Raw genomic sequence first — 15,020 nt, forward strand, 5'->3', positions numbered from 1 at the left:
TTCTTTACTCTCTCAGACACCATGGAATTTCCCTGAAGGCTCAATGATAAAGAATCCACCTGCAACACAGGAGACATCACTTTGACCCCTTGGTTGGAAAGATTCCCTGGAGAAGGAAATGGCAATCCACTCCAGTATTCTTGTCTGAAAATCCCATGAACAGAGGAGTCTGGGTGTGCTATAGTCCAAAGGGTCGCAATGAGTCAGACATGACTGAACACACACACACAAATTGTATACTATTTAGGGCTTTCCTGGTGGCTCAGAGGGTAAAGCTTCAGGTTCTACCCCAAAATATGGATTTTTAGCCCAAAATTTGGGGATTTCAGATCTGAGTTCTCTGCTGAGGGTTCTGATTTTGAGACTGGATAGTTGGGATAGGAAGGATGTTGCTATGGAGCTTGGAGGAAAATTATCCTCTTCATCATAAGGAAGCAGTTGGAATTTTATTTTCTCTTTGGAGAGAGAGCAGTGTCTCCAGGGATAGTTTTTTTTTTTTCCTCCTTCTGTTGCCAAGTGACATCTAATCCTCCTTTTCTTCCCCCATTACCAGCACAGCATCACACTCAGGCAAGCCAGGACCCCAGAGACTTTGGTGCCTAGGAACTCGTAGTCAGAGATGTAAAGTCTGCCTGTCTCTGGCTAGTTCCTGCTTGAGTTTCCTTCTGGAACCACTGTGAGCTCAGGCTCTTTGTCTTTCAAGCTGGCTCTCACTTCATTGCGCTCTTTCAGGTGAGTCTGAGATCTCTTTGTAAGCTCACAAGAAGTACATTTCAGTCTGTGACTCTCTCTGTGCCCCTGTGTGGGTCCCTCAGCCTCTCTCAAGACTCTGTGTTTCCGAGTGAATCTCCGTCCATGCAAGTGTGTGCTTGTGTATTTGCTATGATTCGTGTGGCTTATGATGGAAGGGTTTAAACAAATAAAAATAAAATTCCCTTTTGTCAGATTCTTTTGTTGGATCAGTTGAGATGATCTTGGTTGCTTTCCTTCTTTCTATTAAGATGACATATCACATTGACTGACTTTTGTCTGTTGACCCATTCTCAAATTCCAGGAGTGGATCCCACTTGGTTGGTAATACTGTATAACCCTTTTAATGGAAAAAATAATTAAAAATAAAATTCCAAAATCTTAGTTTCATATATATTTTCTTTAAATAAAGATAAGAGTAATATACCTTCCAGTACCAGGTGTCCTCCTGGACAGCACTTTCAGATAAGGCTGCAGAGACAGCTCTATCAGTGAAAGACACATGGCAATCCCATGACAGAGGCTGAGAGCTTGCCTCTGTTCTATTCCACACAGAACCAAAGTCATGATACTGTCAGCATCACAGACCAGGAGAGATTCTGACCTCCTGGAACATCAAGCCGAAGGGCAGAAAGAGACTTGAAAGCACCTTTAATCCCAGTTAGAAGCTGCCTGAATTTCCCCCCCCGCCCAGCACTTCCATCAGTGGTTATACAATTCTGATTGTTGCTTGAGCACGTTCACTGACAATTTATTATCTCATCTTGTAGCTTTGACTCAGAAAAATCTTCCTTATCTGGACCCTAAATTGTCATGTTGTGGTCTCCATCTGTCACTCCTTACCTCTTACACCCATACCCGTCCATCTCTGCTGCAGTCTCTTCTCAGAACACAGCATCACTGGTTCCTTCAATGCTCTTTATATGACTTGGTCCCCTCTGTCTCTGTGTGTGTACCACTGGTTTAAGTTCAATGTAGAGAACGGAACCCAGAACTGAATGTACTTCAATTATGACCCTGAACAATGTGCTCATGCTTTTATTAATTCATGAATATTTGAGCGTATCTTTGTGCTAGAAACATGAAGCAGTGGGAGGCAAGAATGAACCAGACACAAGTTTACCTAAGATTTCAACGGAGAACAGAGGTGTAAAGGCACTTGTCATAAAATAAGAATCATGTGTAAAATATTTTCAACTCAGATACGAGGCTACTATTTCCACTTAAGTAGTAAAGGAAAAGCTGCAGATAAAATGAAGGTGTTGACTACGAATGGCAGTGGGAGTTCAACAACAAGGAAGAGGAAGATAAAGCAAGTAAATCTCCTAGTCTTCTTAGGAAGCAGGAAAAATAAATCTGTCTTCCATTCTCTACTTTGCTCTGCCTGTGAAGGTGAAGGTGACCAACTTCCCAACATCTCTACATTCTTCTTACTTAGGTGCCTGCAACTTCAGAAGGCTGGCAGCTGGGTTTCATAGGAAGGACCACAGGACTTACAGTTGAAATGATTAGATTCTAGTCCCAATTTAGCCACTTAATGCCTTAAGGACAGTCACTTAACATGGTTGTTATGGGACTGAAATCAGGCATCTTGGCAGAGAAACAGTTGCCCATCTGGTTATCCTTTCTAGCACACAAAGACTGCATTATTTCCCTGAAGCTGTGCGCTCCTGGGTGCTGTTCTTACTCTTTGCCATCATTCATGTTCCTCCTCCATGCCATGGGTCAGGGCTAGTGTTTATAAGCCTTCATTTTTACTCTTTGTGACAAATGAGGTGTGTCCATACATACCATATGATATCGTGTTTACCTTTACAATGTCCATATGCAATAGATGTATTTTATCTATTTTAGATATAGAAACACAGAGGCTTCGAAAGTTTAAGTTATCTGTTCCAGGTGACACTGCTCATAAACTGTAAACTGGGCTCTGAACTGAGGTCTGTGAAAATCCATCTCCAGAGGTCTAAAACACTGAACACATGAAGCTATTTTTTTAATTTATTTCTTATATCCAAGTAAAAGAATATTATTACCTCTACAAGTTAAATCATGTATTAACTGGTTGAGCATTGATTTTGCCCACTTCTGATTTATTCTAGTGCTTCTCAATTTTTAAATGATGCTATTTCTCATGAGATTGGGTAGTCTCAAATATCTTTTTTATGCATAAGATTTTAGGGCTCTGGCTGTCAGGGGAATAGCAGGTGAGAATATTTTTACAAGGAATAATGTAGATGACTCCAATTTCCTCCATGTCTTTCCATCTCTCTCTTCTTCAGACTTTGAGGTTAGGTTGCTAAGGCAGAAGGCTTCATGGGTGGGAGTTAACTGATTCTTTTTTTTTTTTTTTCCAAGTGGCAGGTAAAGACTGGTCACTGCTGTTGATGGCATGAAAGCTAAGAGCAATGAAAGTCTTGACCTCCTATCTGTCTTCCTGACTGGCATTCCAGGATTGGAGGCCCAACATGGCTGGCTGTCCATCCCCTTCTTCATCATGTACATTGTAGCTATTGTGGGCAACAGCCTAATCATGGCAGCGGTGCAAGCGGATCCTGCCTTACATGAGCCCATGTACCTGTTTCTCTCCATGTTGGCTGGCACTGAGGTGGGTGTCTCTGTGTCCACACTGCCTACTGTCATGGGCATTCTTTGCTTTGATGCCCGCCGGGTTGACTTTGATGGCTGCCTTGCCCAGATGTTCTTCATCCACACCTTCTCCTGCATGGAGTCAGGGGTCCTGCTGGCTATGAGTTATGATCACTTTGTAGCCATCTACAATCCACTGTGCTACACAGCCATCCTCACCCTGCCCCGTATTGTCTGCATTGGTCTGGTCATTACACTGAAGAGTGTGATCCTCAGGGCTCCCCTTCCAGTCCTCTTGAGGTCACTGCCCTATTGCCACACTAACGTCCTCTCCCAGTCTTACTGCCTCCACTCAGACCTGATCCAGCTGCCTTGTGCAGACACTAAGCTCAATAGCATCCTGGGTTTAGCCATTGTCTTGGCCACTTATGGACTGGACTCCCTGCTGATTGTGGTCTCCTATATGTTGATTCTTTACAGAGTGCTAGCCATTGCTTTGGGGAGGGATGGCAGAAGGTCCTCAACACGTGTGTGTCACACATCTGTGCGGTACTTGTGTACTACATGCCTTTGATTGGCGTGTCTGTGATGCATCATACTGCCAAGCATGCCTCACCTCTGGCCCACACACTCATGTCCAGCATCTACCTCTTTGTCCCTCCTGTGCTCAATCCCATCATCTACAGTGTCAAGACCAAACCAATCCAACAGGGAATTGTCACCTTGTTTTCCTGCAAGAGAGAATGACTTTGAGTCATTCGAAGCAGGGAGGGACTTTGAACCAGTCCATAAATTCTGATCGTGTTTCTTCTGTGGGCAAAGCGCCACACCAGGATTTCTGGGGAAGAATAGGAGTGAGGAATTCACAACATTGCCTCAGGCTTGTATTTGGATCACAGGAGTTACCCTGATGCCTTGCCATCTCACATGTTATCAACATAGGTGTGTCTCTGTATGTGCCCACACACATGCCATCTCTGACAGTTATGATCAAGTTGAGATCTTGAATGCCCTTTGCCTGTTTTTCTCAAGTCTCACACCAAACAGTCTGACAAATAGGATGTTACCAGTAGAAGCTTGAGACTTACTGATATTTGAATTGAAATATAATAAGTTCTTGCTTTGATGGGTCAGACAGATATTAAAAACCTGCTCCCCGTAAAAGACCATCCTAGTAACATGACTTTGAGCAAGATAAGTGTATTTTCTGGATTGTCTCAGATTGTCGTGATTTATGCTTATTTTTCTTAGCATTGTTATTAATAGCAATCCCTTCTCTTCTCAATAGTATCCTTGTCTAAACAGTAAATTTATGGTAAAACTACATATAAAACAACTTCCTTCTTGTTATATACAGAATCAGACTCTTCCCCCCAGCTTACCATCCAGTGGTGTCTACTCTCAGCCTATTCAGTCTGTTTTGAATAGTGGCTACCAAAATTTTATATGCCAGGAAATTCTGAGGATGAAGAACAGCTGAGTAAATGGCCTCAACTTAGGTATCAAGTAAGATATGGACAACCTTACACACCAGGTTTCAGATCTGAAAACTCCCAACAGAAACACCAACAGAATTCTGCTTTGGTAGAGCTTTGGGTCCCGTTTCTCTGCTGTCTGGATTGTGCACTCCCCTCCGCTCCTATCCGCACCATGCCCTGAGGCCGGTGGGCTTGTGTATTTCCCTCTGCTCCGCCCCTTCTCTCAAACTGTCAGCAAGTTCTAGGTGGCACTTCTTCCTTCTGCCTGTGGGTGTCTGTGGCTTCCTGGAAACCTTTGGTCAAATGAGAGAGTACGTCTTCACCCCTCCTAAATAATAGAGGTCTGTGTATGGTGGATTGATAGGCCTGTGCTGCTTGATCAGTAACTGGCCTCAGATCTCAGCCTCTCACACTTCAGATCTTACAAATGCAAGGGAAATGTTTTTCTCATCATATGCTATTCTTCCTGAGCACATCGATGTCATCAGGGTCACCTTTAAATAGTGAACTTTTTGAAATACTTGGTCTGTTTAAAATAGTGGTTACCAAATTTTTACAATCTCCATATAAAATAATTAATAGGTAAAAAACTAGGAATCCTTTTAGGCATTTTCAGATTAAAACCTAAATTTTATCATAGATTTACATAGTTGTTGAGCACACATTTTGGCTGTATTATAAATATACTGAGGCTTCCCTGGTGACTCAGATAATAAAGAATCTGCCTGTATCCCAGAGACCCAGGTTTGATCCCTGGGTTGGGAAGATCCCTTGGAGAAGGGAATGGCAACCTACTCCCGGATTCTTGACTGAAGAATTCCATGAACAGAGGAGCCTGCCAGGCTGCTACAGTCCGTGGGTTCACAAAAAGTTGGGCATGACTGAGAGACTAAGGCTTCACTTCATAAATATATCAAGTTTAAAATAAATTGTTATATCACAGTTTAAAATAACTAATGTAAACTAAATGCATATTTTGATACCAAACATTATGAATTTAAATATGCATGAACATATTCTTTAACATTCCATTCACATATTTTTATGTTAGTCCCTTTTCTCCTCAAACTCAAATTTTAATTTTATCTTCACAAAGAGTTTGTAATACATATAATATATTTTTCTGTTTGAGAAACTTTTAGTGGTTGCTCTTTCATAATACTTTCCAAGAAATATGTATACATATATTTAAGTTATATGTTTAAAATTTGGTCACACATAGAACATTGTTCTAAATCTATATTCTTTATTGAGTTATTTTTCTGATATTAAAACATAATTGTCAAAACAACATGAGCATAATACAAATTTTTATATGTTAAAAGTAAAATTTGATTTCAATCCATCTCTTAATGAGCTGCATGATTTTATTTTTCTTGGATCTGGAAAATATTTATTATTTATGAATTGATACCATTTGTCTTACTCTAGAATATGCTACCCTATCACTGGTGTCATTCACTTCCTCAAAATCTATGTCAATATTTCCAGTAGGCCTTTTGATAGGTATCTCAGAAATGTTTACTATTTGGGATATACAATGGAAACATTAAATGGCTTTAAGAACTATGTCTATTCACATTTTTTCCTTTTTTAAAATTAAAATTTATTGCTATTACTATTTCATTTTTGCAAAGTGAGTAAATAAGATTGTAGAAAGGAAAAAAATGTAGTGTAACAGAGGCACAGTCAGACCTCTTACATTCCCGGACAAAGCCATTTCATAAAGAAACTATATGGATGCTGAACATCAAAAATTTATTCTTACAAAAATTTTTGTGCTCAGGCACTTCCAAAAATATCTTATTTCCCTAAAAGAACAAGTAATCAATTTGAAGGCCACTAGGTTATATATCCACCAATAACAGTTTCTATAAACTGTCTAAGAAGGTGAAATTCAAGGTGAATTTCTTAGACAGATATTGATCAAATTTCACAGTCAAATATCATGGATAATTACTGCTTCTGGAGAGGTACCCAAAGACTTGGGATTATAAATAATATGTATATCTTTCATTAATAAGTGACGAATCATTTTCTTCATTTATCCAAGTAGTATTTTTGAGTACCTGCTACGTATAAAGGGTAAATATGTAATACTATCTTATTTTTGGATGCAGCATAGAAAATAAAATCTAGAAATTTAGCAAAGATGTTGTAGTAATTCTTGGGGCGAGTCAGATATTCCCTTCTAGGTTTTAGGTGTCATCAGCAGTTGAATCTACCAGTAAGCTGCAAGTCTAAAGGATGAATGTGCTTCAACACACTTTAGATATGTGATCAAATCTCATTTTTAGTTACATTACTTTCAGAGTCACTTCTTTTGTCATAGAAACCATCACTTCAGAGGGCATGATTGACTAGCAGCAACACTCAGAATGATGTTCAGATTATTCTTTTTAATTTATTTATTTATTTTAATTGGGGATAATTACTTTACAATATTGTGATGGTTTTTGCCATACATCAGTGCAAATCAGCCAGAGGCATACATGTGTTCCCTCCATCCTGAACATCCCTCCACCCCCCACAATTACCTCCTCAACCCAACCCTGCGGGTAGTCACAGAGCACCAGCTTCTTTGGGTGCCCTACGTCATTCATCAGACTCACACTGGTTATCTATTTATTTATGGTAATCTATATGTTTCAGTGCTATTCTATCAAATCATCCCACCTTCTCCTTCTCCCACTGAGTCCAAAACTCTGTTCTTTATGTCTGTATCTCCTTTGCTGCCCTGCACATAGGATCGTTGGTACCATCTTTCTAGTTTCCATATATATGAAGATTATTCTTTCTTATTATTTTATTATTACTGATTTTTTTCACAGTTGTTCAATAATCCAAATCTTAGAAAAATCCAAAGTGATAGTTGTACAATTTATTTAAAGCATTATTTTATAACATTATCTAGTATATCTTTTTGTGTCTGATGCTCTCAATGATTGTAACTTTAAATAAGAACCTCTAGAGATGCTTTGTAGTCTTGTAAGGTTAAGGATAAAGATATACCATGTAATATGAAGGCTACTAGGCACATGTGGTTATTGAGCTCTTGAAAAATGGCTGATTTGAATTGATATTTGTTGTAATGATATGTGGCCAGACTTTGGAGACTTAACATTAAAAAAAAGAATGTAAACTATCTTATTATTTTTTAAACATAGGTTACATGTTTAAATGATTACATTTTAGATATATTGGGTTAAACAATATATACTTTGAAAATACTTTAATTTATTTCTGTTTACTTTTTTAATATTGCTACTAGAAAATTGAAACTAACATATGCTTGTCTTATGGATCTATTGGGCAGAACTAGGTTTGAAGCTAAATTGTGTAAACTAATAAATTAAGTAGAGTGATAAATTTCAATTAGCAATAAGCATTTCTTTGTTTAATGAATCCCATAGGTTCAGGGTCACGAAATTTCCAACATGAATGGTAGAGAAAATATCTTATGTTTAGATAACTTTATACACATTTATATGTATATAATATATTATACATATTTTGCTAATATTTCTTTCTTTCACCTACAAATTGTTGTGAAGCATGATCATCTTTATTATGGAGACGGGTATTCCTCTATATTTAAAACAATTTAAGCATGTATAAAAGAAGAGCATATTAGAAAGGGAAAATTCAAGAATAAATAAAACCTTCTAATTTTGACCTTTCAGCAGCAATGGTTAAAATAATTTTAGGCCATTCATTTCAAGATATATGATAGCATCTTCCAAGTTGCTGACTTATTTCCCCAGTAACATTTCTCACATAACAATATGTGGAAGTTACAAACACTGAAACGCATAAATAGCTAATTTCTAAGGAAGAATGTGTACAGTACTGTAACTTAATGAATGTGGTGCCTGCAATAACTGTGTTGTTGTTTAGTTGCTAAGTCATGTTGGAGAGACTCTTTTGTGACCCCATGGACTGTAGTCCTCCAGGTTCCTCCATCCATGGGATTTCCCAGTCAAGATACTGAAATAGCTTGCCATTTCCATCTCTAGGGGAATCTTCTCAAACCAGGGATAGAATCTACATCTCTTGCATTGGCAGGTGGACTCTTTACTACTGAGCTACCAGGGAAGCCCCTGCAATAACTTAGCCCGTTTTTAATACACATGATGATGCTACCTTTTTCTGCCAATTTACAGGTTAAAAGTTGTTACTGGAACTTTTAGTTTTGCAAATATTACCTGGTATTTAATACACAAGGTAGATACCATACTCACTTAAAATATTTATATACATATGTTTATATATTTAATGAAAATAGTCAAGCCATGACAAAAACCTAGCTTCTAAGATGAGAGGCAAAAGAAATACAAATAGATAATAAGTTATAAAAATCTATAATCATAATAACACAATGACAGAATATGCTCATATTGACATAAACATTATGTAAAATGTTTGAATATTTTATAAATAAATTCAGAAGGGTTGTACAAGTATTCAAATTTGCTTAGTATTGCTTGTAAGACAAGTTAGAGTAGTTTGACATTTTTACAAAAAAGTTTAAATCTCTTATTTTTCTGATATTATTTCAGCATGGAAAATAGTGCTAGAATAACTTTAATTTATACAGGTTTTCAGTTAATTTTCTCACTGGAAATTTAACAAATTTTAGCTTCAATATTTCCTGTACAGATTTTGCCAGATAAATTAAAATTATTTCCAAAAATATTGAATTTTGTGTGATATATGCAATTGTTGCTACTAGCTTGTCATTTCTTCTTAGTCCTCCCAGTTAAGAGAGCAAGAAAATATATGTCTGTATACTGCCCTGTTTGTATACAAATATCTATAAGTATGTTTTACTTAATCAGCTGTATCTACATTAAGCGAAACATGACTTCATACTGATGTCTCCAACTCCAGTCCATGGATCATTCACGTTGCTCCCCTTGCTTTTCCATAACATCCCAGCCAAGTAGGGAGAAACTTGGTTCCCAGGTGGCACTACTCGTAAAGAATCCAACTGCAGGAGACATAAAATATGAGGGTTCGATCCCTGGGTGCAGCATTTATTATATTTCATTTTGCCTTTAGTACAGATCCCACCCAGTTCCAAAGATCAGCACCATTTACCTCCATCTTTTCCAGTACAGTTGCCTCATATATTTGTAATAGAACAACATTTTGTCATATTTTGTCTTCCATCCTGAGTAGCTTTTAAAAATTATATATAATAAATATATACAAATTATATTTATTAAAGATCACGCTGTGGTTCTGTAAATTTCTATGAGTTTTAGCAAATGCCTAATGTCATGTGTGTACCATCACAGCATTACAGAGCGATTCTACACTCTAAAAAACCCTCTGTGCTTCACTAATTTAATACGCCACTCGCTTAAATTCTTAGGTACCACTAGTAAGTTTACTCTCTATGAAGTTTCACCTTTTTCTGAGTTTTGTCTGTATGAAATCATAATTGTTTTAAAGATCCATAAGACTACCTTCCTTCATTTAGCAATGAACATTTAGGATTCATCCATGTCTTTATGTATCTTGATTAGGGGCTTCCCTGGTGGCTCAGATGGTAAAGAATCTGCCTGCAGTGTGAGAGACGTGGTTTCGATCTTTAGGGTCAGGAAGAGCCCCTGGAGAAGGAAATGGCAACCCACTCCAGCATCCTTGCCCGCAGAATTCCATGGACTGAGGAGTTTGGTAGGTTACAGTCCATGGGTCTTGATAGCCCAATCTTTTTAAATTTCTGAATAATATTCCATTGGATGAATGCACCACACTTTGTTTATATATTTGCTCAGTGGAAGACATCTTGGTTGCTTAAAGTTTTCTGTCTCTTCCTTTTATGCTCATTATTTACAAAAGAAAGGAACTTAGGAGGCTGGATGGAGTCGAGTTCTTCCACAGCAGCAGCTTGGGCTATCTTCCACTTGAAGAATTCATTTGATATCATCAAAAAATTGATATCCAATCCTGTGTCCTCTTATGTGTCTCATTTAGGTCAATTTACAAATGATCAATAAGACCACCCTCTTAATTTTATGAAATACAAAATATTTTCATAATAAAATGTGACTAGTATAGTTATCTACATTCTAGGCACTGGATAACCTAATGCAGAGATTTACCAATAAAATGTTTTCAAAACATAAAATCTATTTTGAAACCTAAACATATCGTGCCATTTCTTATGTCATAAAGTCCACACAAATATCAATGCGCGTGCACACACATACACATGCACACAGAAATAATTAATGGTTTTGTCTAGTGAGAAGAAACAGAAAAGGTTGAAGGACAAAGATTAAGAGACTACTTCATTTAATGTCTTCATTTGAGTGCTAGTGAAATTTTGGCTGTTCTAGAGTTCATGATCTGTGAGAATAAAAAGTTTCAGTTGATAGATAGCTCTCATCAAGAGATCATTTATAAGACAGAGTTAATTCTCAGCAGCTGCTGTAAAGATGTTATGCAGAGGCTTGGCTGATGCTTTCTGTCAAACGTGCTTTGTCTTTAATTGCTTAGCCTGCAATTTGCAATCATTCATTGGTCTTTGACCCCTGGAGAAGGAAATGGCAACCCAATCCAGTATTCTTGTCTGGAAAATCCGATGGACAGAGAAGCCTGGCAGGCTACAGTTTATGGGGTCACAAGAGTAGGACACTACTTAGTGACTAAACTACCACCGCTGGTCATTGAACAACTTATTTTGCCCCAAAATCCCCCTTCATGTTTCCTCGAGTCCCTTTATAATGTAAATATTATTATCTTATCTCCTATAGCTGACCTTTATTACACAGTTTCAGAAATATAGTCTATAGGTCTTTGGTTGTATTAGTTTGCTAGGACGGCCACAAAATGAGTGGCCAGAAATTTACTATCTTCAAATTATGGAGGCCTCTAGCAATTTATCGTATTTCTGGTTTCCTCAGGGCCCCTTCCCTGGCTTGCAGGGGGCTGTCTTTTCCCTGTGTCGTCATTCTGGTCTTCTTTTTGTGCTTGGGTCCTAATAGTCTCTTCATATAGGGACTCGAGTCACACAGGATCAGAGTCCACCCTAAGGACCTCATTTTAACTCGATTATGTCTATAAAGACCCTACCTCCAAATGCAGTCACATGTTAAGATACTGGGGTTAGAATTTCAAAATAGGAATGTGTGGGGAATTCAGCCCAAGTCACTGGTAGATCTAATTGTCCTGAAGCTAATTTTGTTCTGTCACCTCTACCTTCAGAAACCCCTTTTTGTCCAGGGATGTGTTTAGATGGCAATTGGGAGCATCTGTGTAAATGGATGATTACCACTTGGCCACCCTAATTCCTGTTCCCACAATGACTGCAAACGCAAATGTTCTTATCCATAATCTGGAGTGTAAATTGTGGAATGGAGGAGAACATAATTCACATAAACTGAGCACCTATGAAACCTATTAATAATGCAAGACTGTGTCTTTTACATGGACTTCCCAGGTGATGCTAGTAGTAAAGAACCCACCTGCTAATGCAGGAGACATAAGACATGTGGGTTTGATCCCTGGGTCAGGAAGATGCCCTGGAGGAGGGCATGGCAACCCATTCCAGTGTTGTTGCTTGGAGAATCACATAAACAGAGGAGTCTGGCAACACCACCAAAGGAATCCCATGGCTGCCCTTCAAAATGATATTTCTGAGAGAGGTTACCTGGTTTCCATAAAATAATTTTTTCTGATCATTAAAGCCACATCTATTTTGTTTGTTTGTTTTGGCTGTGCAGGGTCGTCATTGCATCACACAGGTTTCTCTAGTTGTGGTTCAAGGGCTTAGTTGCCCTGCAGCTGGTGGTATCTTTGTTCCCTGACCAGGGCTTGAATCTGTGTCCCCTGTATTAGAAGGCAGATTCTATACCAGGGACCACCAGGGAAGTCCAAAAGTCACATCCTTTCTATCATAATGTTTTCTAGTGCAAAGTCCAGAATGCCTTAGGGAAACCGCCTCTAAGAATTTAAACCACATTAAGAGCATTAAGGTTAAAAAAAAAAAGCCTATCATAGTGAGAAAAATAAATTTATATTCCCATAAATGTTACCTGCAGACATACTTGAAGTTTTAATCCTAAATACTAAGGCCCTCTAGCAATGCAGGATCATTAGTCCAATGGTGGGGGCTCTAACTATACCCACCTCCATCTTTAGGCTCTTTGCTCATTGTGTGTGTGCTTAAATCATGCTAAGTATAGATTAGGTAGTCTCAGTTGAATAGCTGAGAAATTTCTTGATCAATATCCATATAGCCTGGATCAATAGCCAAATAACTTGATCAATATCCGTCTTCCCTCAACTATTTACTATTTTTTTGCAAGAGAAACTCAGAGCACACCTATCCATTATATGAACCAGAAAACTGGAGTTTACTTGGAGTAAGTGGAACTGCCTAGGAGAATGTGTGGTGGGGGCAACACGAAGGTTTTCATTCACATTTACTTAACCAAGCCCACTGGAGAGAAAAATATTCAGAAATGAAGAAAAAATTTAAGCAGGTCTTTACTCAGTCAATGATGCTTATTTCACTGACAGATAAATGTGCTAGAATCAGATAAAATTGGATCCACAACTCTTTTGGACAGAATGTTTGCTGCTAGTTTTTCCCAGAACAAAAATCTGATTAAATCCAAGATCATGTCATACTCCCTTAAAAATATGATGGGATTTTTTTTTTTTTTTTTACACTCTCCATTCAAAAAATTTGACTATACTCTCCCTGTAGACCTATGCCTGCAATTTCTTTGTAATTAATTGCAATCAGTCTTTCACCCTAAATGCATGCTTCTTTGAGAAAAGAGGTGAAAAACTCCCTGGTGGATCCGCTTAGTCTTTACACTGTAAATTATAGGCTTCATCACTGGAGGCACTAACAGGTAAATATTGGCCATGATCACATGCACCAGAGGAGAGGCACAGTAGGCAAATTGATGAGTCATAGATGCTCCAACCATGGGCACATACAGGACCAGAAGAGCCAGCACGTGGTACAGACAGTTACTGAGGGCCCTCAGTCGCTCAGTCCATGAGGCTGTGCCCAAGATACTTTTCAGGATGAGTGTGTAGGAGAGCACGATGAGCGAGGGTCCATCACAATAATGAGCAAAACCACAGCTTAAAAGCATACCAGTTGTTGACTCAGATGTCAGCACAGACCAGGCGAATCATATCCTGGTGGAGGCAATAGGAGTGAACGAGAAGGTGGGAGTGGCAGAAGGGCAGGTGCTTGAGTAGGAAAAGGGAGGGAAGAGCAGCCAGAACACAGCGGCAAAGGATGGCTAGTCCCATCCTGCCAACGACACTGTTGGTGAGGATGGTAGCATAATGAACGGGGCAGCAGATGGCCACATAGCAGTCAAAGGACATGGCTAGTAGGACTGAAGATTCCATGACAGAGAATGCAAGGAGGAAGAGGAACTGGGAAAAACAGCCCTTTAAGCTGATCTTCTGAATGTTAAACCAGAGGAGCTGCATGATTGTGGGCAGGGTGCTGAGGGTGAGACCCAGATCAGTGAGGGCCAGCATTGAGAGGAACAGGTACATGGGCTGGGCGAGGGATGGCTCTGTACGGATGACAGTGAGAATGGCAGTGTTTCCCGTGATGGAGATGGTGTAGAGACAGCAGAAGGGGATGGAGATCCAGATGTGGTAGGCCTCAAATCCAGGGATGCCCGTGAGGATGAAGTAGAAGGGGTCTTGGGTGGTGTTCATCGCCTCGGACATGATAGAGGAATGTAGTTTCATGTTGAAGCTCTTCACTCAGGGAGAACCAGAAACATTAAAAATAATCTTTATCTTTACCTTGTTTGATCTAAACTCTATCTGAATAAAGATACAGAGCTGTTGAGTATTACTAAGGAAACTTAGGAAGACAGCGGTAGCTCTTCCTGGCCTGTCTCTGCAGAGACTGTTTCCACACAACTCATATTCTCCCGATAAGTCTATACACATTAACTCATGAACAAATCTTTAAGATTTTTTCATGCCTGTAGTTTTCAATTTTCATTTTCTTCTTAGTGCCCTGGAATCTTCCTTTTATCCAAACCACATCACTAATACTCTCTCAAAGACTTAAAATGAACTCTTAACTGGGTAAGACCTAGCCCTCAGCTTATTTACCCAGCATCTCCTTTTGAAATTCTCTTTGAGTGTGATTAGACTTCTCACCTGTTTCACTTATTCTAAAGTCATCACTGACTCTTCCTC

The 15,020-nt window shown here is 38.8% G+C and overlaps 2 pseudogenes; one reads left to right on the forward strand and one right to left on the reverse strand.

The window, feature by feature from the left end:
* The first annotated feature begins 3,142 nt into the window (after positions 1-3,142).
* LOC133054662 (olfactory receptor 51I2-like) lies at positions 3,143-4,086 on the forward strand (annotated as a pseudogene).
* A 9,496-nt stretch (positions 4,087-13,582) lies between these two features.
* LOC133054733 (olfactory receptor 51Q1-like) lies at positions 13,583-14,546 on the reverse strand (annotated as a pseudogene).
* Between the last annotated feature and the right edge of the window lie 474 nt (positions 14,547-15,020).

This window comes from Dama dama, chromosome 1 (genome assembly GCF_033118175.1).
Source record: "Dama dama isolate Ldn47 chromosome 1, ASM3311817v1, whole genome shotgun sequence".
In the NCBI taxonomy this organism is placed as follows: Eukaryota; Metazoa; Chordata; class Mammalia; order Artiodactyla; family Cervidae; genus Dama; species Dama dama.